At 34.9% G+C, this 13,694-nt stretch overlaps 1 pseudogene; it reads left to right on the top strand.

Moving 5' to 3' along the window:
• The first annotated feature begins 1,464 nt into the window (after positions 1–1,464).
• Positions 1,465–3,057, top strand: LOC130501349 (pentatricopeptide repeat-containing protein At4g14190, chloroplastic-like; annotated as a pseudogene).
• The last annotated feature ends 10,637 nt before the right edge of the window (positions 3,058–13,694 follow it).

Genomic DNA, 13,694 nt, shown 5'->3' on the forward strand with positions numbered 1-13,694 from the left:
GCATTAACACCAAATCAAAAATTTTGGGTTGATTAACATTGCCGTGGATAGTAAGGCAGATATGAACATTCGTTTATGTCAAAATAAAAAAATATTAGAAAATTTACAGGCAATAATTACACATAAATTATTTTACAAGTTTGGTTTATCTGAAAATAAACTTCTTTGATAAGCATTTTTATTTGAGCCTAGCTATATCAATTGGGCATAGTTATAACTAAAAATAATTTTAAAAGTAAATTAATTATAAGCATATTCACATTGATTTTTTTCTGCCTTGTTTGAATGTATATGTAATTTTATACAGTGTCATTTTCTTTTTTACCCTTTTTTTTCTTTTTAACTATCTCTTTCTCTTTATTTATTCATTAAAGCCTACTTTACAGCTATATATAAAATAGTTTATATTAAAAAAACTATTTTGTATGTATAGCTTTATATTTATGCTTAAAACATAAATAGTCAACATTTATTTTAATTCTATACAAGTTTTTTTAAAAATTATTTAATATTATTTATCAAAAACAATTTAATAAATATTGTTATATAATACTTATTTGCATAGGGCATAAAAATGTCTTTGCACGGCGCTGTTGATTAACATGGAAAGTGGCAGAAACACTGGCGCCTAGGGAATTTATAATCGCAAGTACCACGTATTGCTTTCTCGACTTCGATGCAAAACCGGCAATTAAAATCCCTCATACAAGCTCTTGCCCCTGAGCTAGGCGTCCTCTTGCATGTCTTCTGCCCTTCCACCATCGTTTGTTCTTCTTTATATATATATATGCATAAATATGTCAGGGTTGATTATCAAAAAATCTGAAATTTAATAAATAATATAATTTGCTATGTATATAATAATGTCAATACTTTTTTTTTAATAATGTCAATACTTACCAAAAGCAGAAAAGATAATTAGAACAACGAAGAGGAATGTGATGATGGAAGCAAACTTAGCCATGCTATGTTTTACTTTTTACTTTTTACTTTTTTTTTAATTTGAAGGTATGTTATGCGTATTGTATGAGGAACTGAGCCTAAGATTATTTTCTATTTATAATAACATGATGGCTAGTTTAGTCTTTTACTTTTCATCCTACAATAAAGTTTAACCACAAGAATTGAAACACATATCTATGATTTAGGTAATTAGAGGCATTCTTAAACTTCAAGTGGATAAAATAGACGAGAAAAGGCTAACCAAGAGATAAAATCTTGTTTTTGATTGGACACTACTTCCTAAAAACAATCATCTACCCGCAGCTGCTGAAACTCACATGGTATCTCCATCCTTAAGATAGAAAGTTTTATCACTAGTGAAAGATCAATTTAAGTCACACATCAAAAATTAAACAAAATAAAGTCTAATATATAAAAGGAAGTCTAACTATAATTAGGATAAAACTTTCTGAAAAGAAAAAAAAAAGTAAATCTATGCGGAATTTTCCTTTTAAACTTAAAATGGACAATATCGTAATTCCAACAAGTAGAACTAGTAGTTCTAATATATCTCAACATATGTTTATTAATGCAGTTTCTCCACAAGCTACCTCCTCCGCTAGGGAACTCGAACGCAAGGTTTCTCACTTCCTTTACCTCTAAACCTAATATCATTTCCCTCCGCTGCTTGTCGCTGCTGTCTCTCGATTGTTCCACCGAAGAAGACTCGACACAACCCACCTTTCTTCTCTCCGACAACCACCACCACCGGTTCTCAATTGACTACCGCGAAGACTCAGCCATCCTTGTTCTTGGCTTCTAGAGCTGCTTCAAGAGGATGGATACTGGAGAAAAGACCAATTCTTCGCCATGATTCGGTTCCTCCGTCGCTCCTCAAGACTCCACGAGATTCTTCCTGTAAAATTTTTGAAAACTTTATCTTCCTATATATATCCAAGAAAATCAAGAACCTCTATTTTCTAATGTAATCTAAGGTGATCGATGCGTGGAAAGGCTAGACCCTTCACGAATCAACGAGACTAACTACGAGAAGATCTTAAGGCTTCTATGTGCGGAAAGATCGATGAACGAAGAGGTTTTAGCTTTACCATCAATGATTAATGATTATGAGATAAACCCGTCTTTAAGAATCTACAAGTCTATCATCCACGGTTACGCTGACAATGGCAAGTTCGAGGAAGCAATGTTATACTTGAATCAGATGAAAGAGAACGGTGTGTTACTGGAAGCCGAGACATACGACAGGCTGATTGAAGGGTACGGTAAGTGGCAACGGTACGGTGAGATTGTTTCGTGCGTCAAGAGAATGGAAGCCGAGGGTTGTGCTCGTGACCACATTACTTATAATCTACTCGTGTGCGAGTTCGCTCGAGGAGGGTTCTTAAGAGGTTGGAGAGGATGTATCAGAGCTTGATGTCGAGGAAGATGACTCTGGACCTTGTTACTTTGGTGTCGATGCTTGGAGCTTATGCAGAGTTTGGGGTGTTGGAGAAGATGGAGGAAACGTATGACAAGATTCTGATGTTTGGGATTTGTTTGGATGAGGAGTTAGTTAGGAGGTTAACGTGTGATTACATTGATAAACTCATGTTCTCGAGGTTCGATGATTTGTGATGTGGCATTCGGAGGAGCGATCTGGCTTGGTGTCTGAGGGGTCTATGTCAAGCATATCTTGTGAGTCGGAATGTTTTGGATTACCTTGAAAAAGAGATGAACGAAGCGAGAATTCCTTGGAGTACAACTTTTGCTAATATTGTTCTTTTAGCTTACTTGAAGATGGGGGATTTTAAGAGAATTGAACTGTTACTATTTGAGATAGGGAAGAGACGTGTGAAAATTGATCTTGTGACTGTAACAATTGTCGTCGACTTGAGCGTAGCTGGGTTCGAGGGTACTGCAGTTTTTATGAACTGGAAAAAGAATGGGTTTCTTGATAAGCCTGTAGAAATGAAGACTGACCCTTTGGTTCATGCTGCTTTTGGGGAAGGCCAGTTTCTTAGAAACTGCAATGAAGTGATGTAGCACGATACAAAGACATGGAGTTATCAGTATCTATTAGAAGTTGTGGTTAAGAATCAGAAAACTGAAACTTAAAAAACATATATGTGTATGTATATATTATATATGCGTATATAATGTACGGTTCTTAGCTTTATGGAAAAACCCAACCGAAAGTTTCTTATTTAAGAACTTTTCGGTTGGAATTTTGGAAAAGCTAAGAACCCTGCATTATATATGCATATATAATATATACATACATATATATGTTTTTAAGAACTTTTGAGTAAGAACCTTGGAATAATGATGCTCTTAGTATGTTAATTTCAATGTATAGATTGCACAATAAATTTATTTGTGAAAGATAAAAGTAATTGAGAGGCTTGCATTGTCGCATGATACAATGTTTCATATGCCTCAATAATGTTGGTGAACATATTGGCCATAAACAGAGATCCACATATATGAGAAGAGCCACAAAATTCAAACCAAAAAGAGTTCGAGAAAAATGGTGCGGATTAAGAGTTTATTCTGTTTAGAGTAGGACGACGAGGTTGTCCTTGGTCTGGCTTAGCACAACCGTTAGTGAATCTGTCTCTGTAATAGTTGGTTCAAAGTTTAGAATGGGAAAGAAATGGAAAGAAAAATGTTGATATGAAAGAAAGAAGCATGATGCACCCAGTAATATTGATGCATCAGATGCCACGTGTAGTGCTCGTCCCATTGTCATGATGAAATAATTTTATATCGTACATAAAAGTTAACATAAATGCATTAACGCCAAATCAAAAATTTTGGGTTGATTAACATTGCCGTGGATAGTAAGGCAGATATGAACATTCGTTTATGTCAAAATAAAAAATATTAGAAAATTTACAGGCAATAATTACACATAAATTATTTTACAAGTTTGGTTTATCTGAAAATAAACTTCTTTGATAAGCATTTTTATTTGAGCCTAGCTATATCAATTGGGCATAGTTATAACTAAAAATAATTTTAAAAGTAAATTAATTATAAGCATATTCACATTGATTTTTTTTCTGCCTTGTTTGAATGTATATGTAATTTTATACAGTGTCATTTTCTTTTTTACCCTTATTTTTTCTTTTTAACTATCTCTTTCTCTTTATTTATTCATTAAAGCCTACTTTACAGCTATATATAAAATAGTTTATATTAAAAAAACTATTTTGTATGTATAGCTTTATATTTATGCTTAAAACATAAATAGTCAACATTTATTTTAATTCTATACAAGTTTTTTTAAAAATTATTTAATATTATTTATCAAAAACAATTTAATAAAATATTGTTATATAATACTTATTTGGCATAGGGCATAAAAATGTCTTTGCACGGCGCTGTTGATTAACATGGAAAGTGGCAGAAACACTGGCGCCTAGGGAATTTATAATCGCATGTACCACGTATTGTTTTCTCGACTACGACGCAAAACCGGCAATTATCATCCTTCATACAAGCTCTTGCCCCTGAGCTAGGCGTCCTCTTGCATGTCTTCTGCCCTTCCACCATTGTTTGTTCTTCTTTATATATATATACTAGGGCCGACCCGCCCTACGGGCGGGATGTAAATTTTAAATAATTATATTATAGGTTTAATATATATTCTTATATTTGAAACTTTACATACATTGTATGCGGTGACTAAATAAACCATGTTATACATATATTTTATTACTGTTTGCGTAGAGTCATGTATTAATTTGAATCAATGAGTAGATCGCAGGAAAAAAATCTTAGGAGTTTCTTACTCATTTTTATATTTTTCTGTATATACCATGTATTAAATCTTAATAATGAGTATAAATTAATATACATTTCTTTACATCACAATATGTGAAGAATACATTTTAACCTAACAATATTATGGATGTACAATTTTGTTTTTTTTTTTAACTATCACTATTATATTTATGTATATCTAATTATGTTAGAATAATTAATACTATATTGATTATATTTTATGGGCTATGTGATGTATATAATTGTATTACTGTATATTTTCACTGAGCGTCTTTTATATTTGTTAAATGATATTGTTTTATATTTATTTTCAGGTTCGGTAGTTTGGTTATATATACAGTATAACCTCTTTAAATTAATACTCGATAAATTAATATACACTAAAATCTCTATAAATTAATATAATTTTGTAGTTCTAAATTGAGTTTTTAGTTCAATTAATATATCGAAAAATTAATAATCTCTATAAATTAATAAAAAAATATAGTTTTGGTCGCAACATTATTAATTTATAGAAGGTTCATTGTATGTTCTTTGTTATTATCCTATATCCGTGAGTTTTTGCTAATTATTAGAAGATTGAGCATAAAAGTCGTTGTTGAATAAATTTCATATACAATAGTTATGATTGTTTGAATGGAGCATTGTTCATTTTTAGTCGTTTGTCTTATGTTAAGTCATCTATTATCATGTCAGATCTTTATGTGTTCCTTGTATGATTGTTGTATAGTGTGGTGTTCTTTTGCACTATAATTTTTTTTTCTGAAAACACTATACAAATATTTAATCTATATTTATTTAGATTATGGGATTTTTCTTTTACTTTGAATTCATTTTTTTTTTTAATTTCGACACATATCTGGTCATAATACTTGACATCTACTCCTTAAATTAGGTAAACATTTTTTATATGTATATATCATATTAGTAGGTGTCGCATATGCTTTTTAATATTGTTGGGGTGGTATATAATCATTGTTTTTGTATTCCTAAAAGTTTCAAATAGGGTGATCGATATCGGCCTGACTACATCCAACAACCAACCAGAATGTTCATCACTTAAAAGAGATGAATGGGAGATTGCTTACATCAACACCCTGATTGAAGACGTCTACATCCCTCTCAACAACAATGTCGAATGGTTAAGCAAGAGGATTGATCTTCTACAGCAAGAGTTGGCAACAATTTGCGAGAAAGGTCAGGCTCAGAATGATACTGTCCCATCGATCGACACACCATCTTCACCATCGATCGACATAAGGTTCGCAGAAATGGAAGAAAGGATGAAATCGTATGAGGAAAAGCACAACAACTACACTTTACCTATCATGCGATACCTGAACACACTATCACAACAGATGAACGAGTTACAACAAGACATTGGCATAGTTCAGGACCACCTTGGTCTATGTGGTAGAAACGCGACATCGATCGACAGGATTAGACCTCTATCGATCGACACCCAGCAACCACCAGCGCAGACTGCATGCACAGCAGCAGAAGTTGATCAGATCAAACATAAGCTATACAAAGCTATGGATGCTATGGAGGAGAGGCTGAACAGGAGATGCGATGACATTGACGACCCTCTCAACGAAAGAGTGTCCTACTTATGAAGAGCTACTGGTCTACTGAAGAATGAGATACTTGCTATTCAAAGAACTCTTGAGTACCAAGGACAGCTTTTAGAATCGATCGACACAGTTACCACTAGATCGACCGACAGAACTCCCAGCGAAATGACCGACGCACGTTGTAGCATCGATCGACACCGAGTCCTTGACAGACCGAGATCAACTGATACATGACAAGATCAACGCTATGCAGAAGGAACTAAAGGAGCTGTCAGAATACACATACAACACCATCTACAGGAATGTAGGCAGCATTGAACTAATTGAAAGAAGTCTGAGGAATCTCACAGATGTCATCCTCAAGATGGATGAGAAACAGCTCAGAAGTGGTAATGCCCCAAGAAGCTTCATTGCCACATGGTTTGATAGAAGGAGACACGAAGTTGATGCTTGTTGTCCAACAAGTAGCAGTTTATGTACCAACTGAATCACACACCACCAAAGTCAGGCTAAATGACTATAACAAAGCGTTGAGTGTGAGGCAACCCACTGTTAGGTTTTTTTATTTTATTTTTAAGTTTTTGTTACATTTTTACTTTTATTTATCGCTTTGGTTTTTGCAGATTTTTAAGACCCAAGTAGAATGATGATTCCGTCGACCGATACAATCAAGTCGCATCGCTCGACACCACACGACCATTAATAAAGATCGACGTATCTCTATACGTATCGATCGATGCCATCGCGGTCAGGTTTAGTCGTTCTATCTTTTTACATTAAGTACTTATGATTTATTTTTTCACTTCACTTCGGTTGTGTTACACTGGGACAGTGTAATTTAAGTCTGGGGGGAGGTTTACTAATATGTGTTTTTATTTTGGTTTTTATTTAAAAATGTTTTCAAAATTATTTTTCACATAAGTACTAAAATGGGGACATTGATATTGATTTATACTTGATTATCTAACCACTCTTTAGCACCATTCTAGATTTACTGATTGCAGATAATACTAAAGATGCTAAAGTGGATCAACATGTCACCTATATACACTTTCTGAGATTGTTTGAAGGAACCGAAGCTGACCTCTAACACTAATACTGACTTTATTTGCATGTCTTGGGGTTTGGTAATCACTGGATCAGAATCCTCCTACAAGTCTGGAAGGTAAAAAGTCTTTGTGTTTCTGGTTCCCTTCCTTCTCTCTTTTCGGCATCTCAAAGATCTAAGTTTATGTTATAAAATATTGAAATGATTTCTTGAGAGGCAGAGGGATAGGTAAATTACCTGCGATCCCATTATTCTAAATCTCAGGGATGATCACACATTGTGGAAACGAGGGATAGGTAAATTACCTGTGACTCCATTATTCGCTATACTTTGTCAAAATGTATGAGTTACAATTGCAATGTCAATAAGATAGACTAGATGACCTTTGTTGGCATCAAAACCTATTGAAATTGAAACTAATAAGAGATCCAGAGAAGAGAGATGAGGGGAGAAAGGGATCAGAGAAGACTACCTGTGTGTTCAGATACTTGTTTGAGTTGAATCCATGTGTCCTTTGATCGATGCTCCCAAGGTAAAGTCTGCACTTTTATTTTATGTTAAGAAATGAGGTTAGTAGAGGGGAAAGTCAGATAAGATTTGCTAAGTTGTGGACTAGATGAATTTGGTTGCTAAGCTAGGATAATGCATAATGAACTTCTGTGATTAGGACGTTTAGATATGAATTGCGAATCCATAGAGTGATGACTTCAATGTTTTGAATCTTTGAGTCCCTACTATTTTAAAACCTTTTCCAGAGACTATTAGTTTTTGCTTGAGGACAAGCAAAAGAGTAAGTCTGGGAGAGTTGATATACCATAGATTGCACCCATTTTCTACCATGGTATAATGATATTTTTATTATATACTAATATGTTTTCTAGCCTTTTAGGTATGTTTTCAGGTTCAGGAGTGTTTCGTGATAAAGTGATGCTTTTGGAGCATTTTGGAGCACAAGAGATAATATACCCGAGTTGACCATTCAAGACCATGTTGGAAGTCAACATTCAGAGAAGAATCGATCGATACTCATCCAGAGTTATCGATCGATGTAGCTGTGAAGATCCGCGTACTTGAAGATTATAATCGATCGATACACATCTAGTGTTGTCGATCGATAGCGAGGACAAAATGGTTTAGCCGACTAGTTCACCAAGACTTCACCAAATTACGAGATTTCCCCTGACGAGTTTTTAACCTAATGGAAATGCTTAAATACCCTGCCTAAGTGTTTTTGACTGCAAGCAGAAAGAAAGCAAGCAAGCGAAAGCAAGCAAGCGAAAGCAAGCAAGCAGAGAGTGTGAAAGAAAACTAGAGTTTTATTTGGTTTTGAGAGATCGGAGAGATCATTGAGAGATTTGTGATTGAACTCCATTTGTTTTCTATTCTCTATCTAATGCAATTTCTTTACCTATCTTGTGTTATGAATTACTTAGTTATGTCTGAGTAGTCTACTTGTTAGATCTAGGGTTTAAATAGGTTTGTGGGATTAGCCCCAAACTATATTTTCTAAGTTGTGATATTCATCAGATATATTGCACCACCCTAAGCTTGTTCTAGAGTAGCTAACTAGAACATAGATCACTAGGATCTTTATATCTTGAATTATCTGTTTGAACTAGTTTGTCTCCTGTTGAGAAGAGCGAGAGTCCTCCTTGAGACCTAGTGTTCATTATCGGCTCGCGCTTAGGCATTTCTAGAAGCCGTCGATCGATATCCCAACTGGACAATCGATCGGCACTGTGAAAGGTGTATCGCTCGATATCTCTACAGGATATCGATCGACTCTTTTTCTGTTCAACAGACGACAGTTGAGATCAGAGATCTAGTTATTTAACCAGTAAGACATCACTGATTGTTAAGCGGCTGAGTTCTTGAATATCATGCAAGCAACTTGTTAGGCATTTATAGATATTATAATCTCCAATACCTGAATAAAAGCCATATGTCTAGCACTCTTTATCATCTTATAAACAACCATCATATTGTTAGTTAGAGCATCTACCTTACTCATTTAGGATTGTCATTTTACATTTTCATCATAAAAACCAACTTCACCTAGGATTGATTAATTGATTAGATTTAATTGGTTCCCTAACTCCTCGTGATTCGATCCCTAAGTACTACAGCTGAACCTCTTATTTGAGAGAGTAAAACACTCTATAGGGTAATTTGGGTGGTATCAACATTCCAAAATGACTAAATCCGTCTGTGCACAATCCAAGATAAACATTGCGAGGATTTCTTGCAAAATCAGGGTGCACCTTATTCAAGTGTTTCCACTTTTTTGCATCTAAGGGATGCTGAATCTCACCTTCCTTCTGAGTATGTTCTGCATGCCATCTCATCGCTGATGCAGTCTTTTAGATTAATATAAGCCTATCCGTAAGAGGTAAGTACCACATCCGCTGGTACGGTACACTATTCCGCCCACGTCCTTGCAGTTTAAATCGTGGCTTCTTGAAAAATCGACACTCAACCAATTCCGCATCTTCCCCCCAGTAGATCATACGGTTGTCTATGCACACATCTATCATCTCCGAAGGTAAGCCAAGACCATGAACCAGTTTCTAAATCTCATAATAAGATTCAGCACATTGACTATCTTCTGGTAAATACTCTTTAAAGCTCTACGATGCATCTATACAAGTTTCAGGTACGTTATGGTCAGTTTTGATATTCATCATCCGAGCTGCCAATGGCAATTTATAAAGACCTTCTCTACAACCTTCATAAATTGGCCGATTAGTTGCGTCTAGCATTTCGTAGAACCTTTTAGCATCCAAGTTAGGTCCCTCTTCTACTTCTGCAACTAATACTGAGGTTGTTTCACGAAATGCATCTGGAACCATTTTATGCATCCTATCATGACCGAGTACCACATTATCTTCCGGAGGATAACTATTATCAAGATTCAAATGACTAGGTTCTTCCTTATTACCACCATCTTCAAAGCGAGTACTACTACTAGCTTCGTCATTTCTGCTAACACCCTCTCTATGGTTGAACCAAATGTAGTAATATGGAGTAAATCATCTATTTACTAAATGCTTCCAAACCGTTTCACTACAAGCAAACTTGGTATTTTTGCACTTACGCCATGGACAGAACATTTTACCCGTTTCTTGCGTGAGAGGTGTTTTTCCGGCTTGGTACATGAACATCTCTGCGCCGTTAAGAAATTCATCTGTCACTTCTCCCGCTGAGTTTTTGTGTGCATACATCTAACTCTGGATCTCGTAGATATTGCCACCATGAGACTTTTTTTCTTTTCAATGTTTAGAATGAGAGAGCATACCATATTTATAGGAAATTTTTGAGTTTGGTAGGTGGGAATGTTACTACGGATTTCCTACTACATAAACTTTACTATCAATTAACAACTATACAGACCTACAAACATTTATCACGTTTCAAAGGTCGTATAATTCTCGTTATTTAGATTCTAAATATTTGTTGTTTTGCAGTCGTAAATTTACATCTAGTTTATGACTAAACACAACGACAAATATATTTCGTCGTAATGAAGATGTACCATAACGTCTGCCTTACGATGATTGCATTTTGTCGTTTATTTACGTCTACCATACGTTGATTGTCCTTTTCGTCGTAAAGTAGAGGTAATTCGACGTAACTTTACGACAACACTTTAGTAGTCGTAATGTTTGGTCATTATGACCGTGTTTTCTTGTAGTGTTTGCGTCGATATGCAAACATCTTTTCATCCGCACCACACAAGCTGCATCTAGTGGTGTCAAAATGAGCTAACTCGCTCAACTCAGCTCAGCTCATGGTGAGCTCGGATCTTTCATGAGGTATCTCAGCTCATGTCATTTATTATATGAGGTTCAATATTTAAACTCAAACTCAGATCATCTAGATCATAAGTTAAATGAGTTAGCTCGTGATCTAATATATAAATAATAATAATAAAATAAAATAAAATAAAACAATGATAAAAATAACTTATGTAATATTATTCATAATTTAAATATTAAAACTCCCAAACATAAATATTTAATACTAAATAAAAACAACACATGACAAAAATAAAAAAAATCCAACACCTAAAATAAATTAAATTAAATTTTATAGATAACTTTTAAAAGATTAATTTCTATATTACTTATGTATATTTTACATTTTAATTTTAGAATATAGATTTAATTAATATAGAAACTGCCTTTTAAGAATATTTGGTTTGACATTTTAATTTTTGAAAGATAAATATGATAAACACATAAATTATTATTTTTACATAAAAATAGAAGTTATCCATATATATATATATAATTGTAAGTATAAAAATGAACAAGCTCATGATCTAGCACATATTCATTAAAGATCGTTCATATAACTAGTGATCTAATATAAACTCGATCAATAAACTAATTTACAAAATGAGCCTAAAATATAAAGATTGTGCTCATGAAAAATTGTGCTGAGTTGAGATATATTTCATTTTGACACTCCTATCTGCATCACTAACTCAGATGTTTCTGGTCCTGCACTCACCATAAATTTGTGTCGCTGTCTGAAACATTTCTGAGGCCCCACACTAGTACCTATGTTATAGTTATATATCCTTAAGAGAGATGGTTTGATGGTTTTATCATTTTTTTTTTCCGTCAAGGTTAATTATATAAATATAGAATGGGCCAAGCCCAGTTACATGTCCAAGAGCAATATCCACAAGCCCCACCACATATAACCCAAACAAACCAACGGATCACAACAAAACCCAATAATGGGCCTACCTACAAACTCGTTTGACCCCGACGATTTCCGCGAGGTACATCCCCGATGAGAGAGGACACGTGTAATGATCCGGGCCGTTAGCTGGACACGCGTCACTTCCATCTCTCCCCGACCGACACCGCTTGGAACCGCCGCCGGAGCATCTCCAAAGTCGACCCCGTTCCGTCGGATCTCAGAAATCCAGCAAGACTCCGACGAAACCTACATCTCTCCTCTGCGCTTAAACTTCCACTAGATAGCTTCATCGATCCAGTCGAGAACACATCCGAATAGATCCACACCGGTAACCTCACGAGCGCACAAACCGAGGGCTGAGAACCGCGAACCTAGAAACACCAACGAGCCACCACGGGCTCCAAAAAGGTCCAAAGGAGCGGACCGACTAAAACCGACAGAGCAAGACTGACGGAGTCTTCACTCTCCGGCGACTAAACCGACGATGTCAGAGCTGACGAAGCCTCCCCATCTCGGGAACAAAACTGACGGCAACGGAGCATTAGATGCCTCCGCCTCTCGGATCGAAAGCTATAACTAAAAGAAAACAGGAAGCTTCTCCCCGCCAACCTCGCCGCAACCGTACCTTTACTCCAAACACAAAAACGCCATGGACGCTTGGTTCAGAGCTCAGGCAAGACGGAGGACGGAAGGGACGAGAAGGAAGCAAGGACCAAAAGGTTCAGGCGGTTACCGACAGGGCTCCGACGACGGAACGAGCGCTCACGCGCCGTCCGCTCGCGGGACCCAAATTGCCTATAACAGCCACGAATTCTCTCTCGACGGTTTTTGATGGTTTTATCATTATAACTACTAGTTCTGGGTATTTCATTTTATTTTATTTTTCAGGTATCCTACTTTATTGTTGGCAAATGTTTCACTAACATCAACATAGTTCTATGATTTAGATAATAAGATGTAATTCTTAAACTTTAAATAGGAGTGTCAAAATGAGCTAACTCGCTAGACTCAGTCAGCTCATGGTGAGTTCGGGTCTTTCATGAGATAACTCAGCTTAACTCATTTATTATATGAGTTTCAATATGCAAACTCGAACTCAGGTCATCTAGATCATGAGTTAAATGAGTTAACTTGCGATCACATATAAAAAAATAATAATAATAATTAAAAATAAAATATAGAATATTTTTTTATAATATAATTTAAATATTCAGAACGTTAATATTAAATACTGGATAAAACCAATACCTAATAATATATTAAATCAAAGCTAAATTATTGATCTAAAAATATATTCCACATAAGAGTCTTGTGATGATTCATCTTTAAAATTTTCATCTATTCAAATCGTAAAGATATATATCCCGCATGAGTCATAGGAATACTTAATTTTTATATTTTAATTCGAAAGATATATGATTTGAATATTGATATCAATATTCCTTATATATATATATATATTTCTGGTTTTACATTTTGATTTTAGAACATAAATATAATTAATATAGAAACTATATTTTCTTGCAAAGAAAAATAGAAGTCATCCATATATATATTAAATATAAAAACTACCAAGCTCATGAGTTAACTCATTTTTTTTTGTCATCAAATACACAGACTCATATAGACTCTGC

Source organism: Raphanus sativus, unplaced genomic scaffold, assembly GCF_000801105.2.
Source record: "Raphanus sativus cultivar WK10039 unplaced genomic scaffold, ASM80110v3 Scaffold0170, whole genome shotgun sequence".
In the NCBI taxonomy this organism is placed as follows: domain Eukaryota; kingdom Viridiplantae; phylum Streptophyta; class Magnoliopsida; order Brassicales; family Brassicaceae; genus Raphanus; species Raphanus sativus.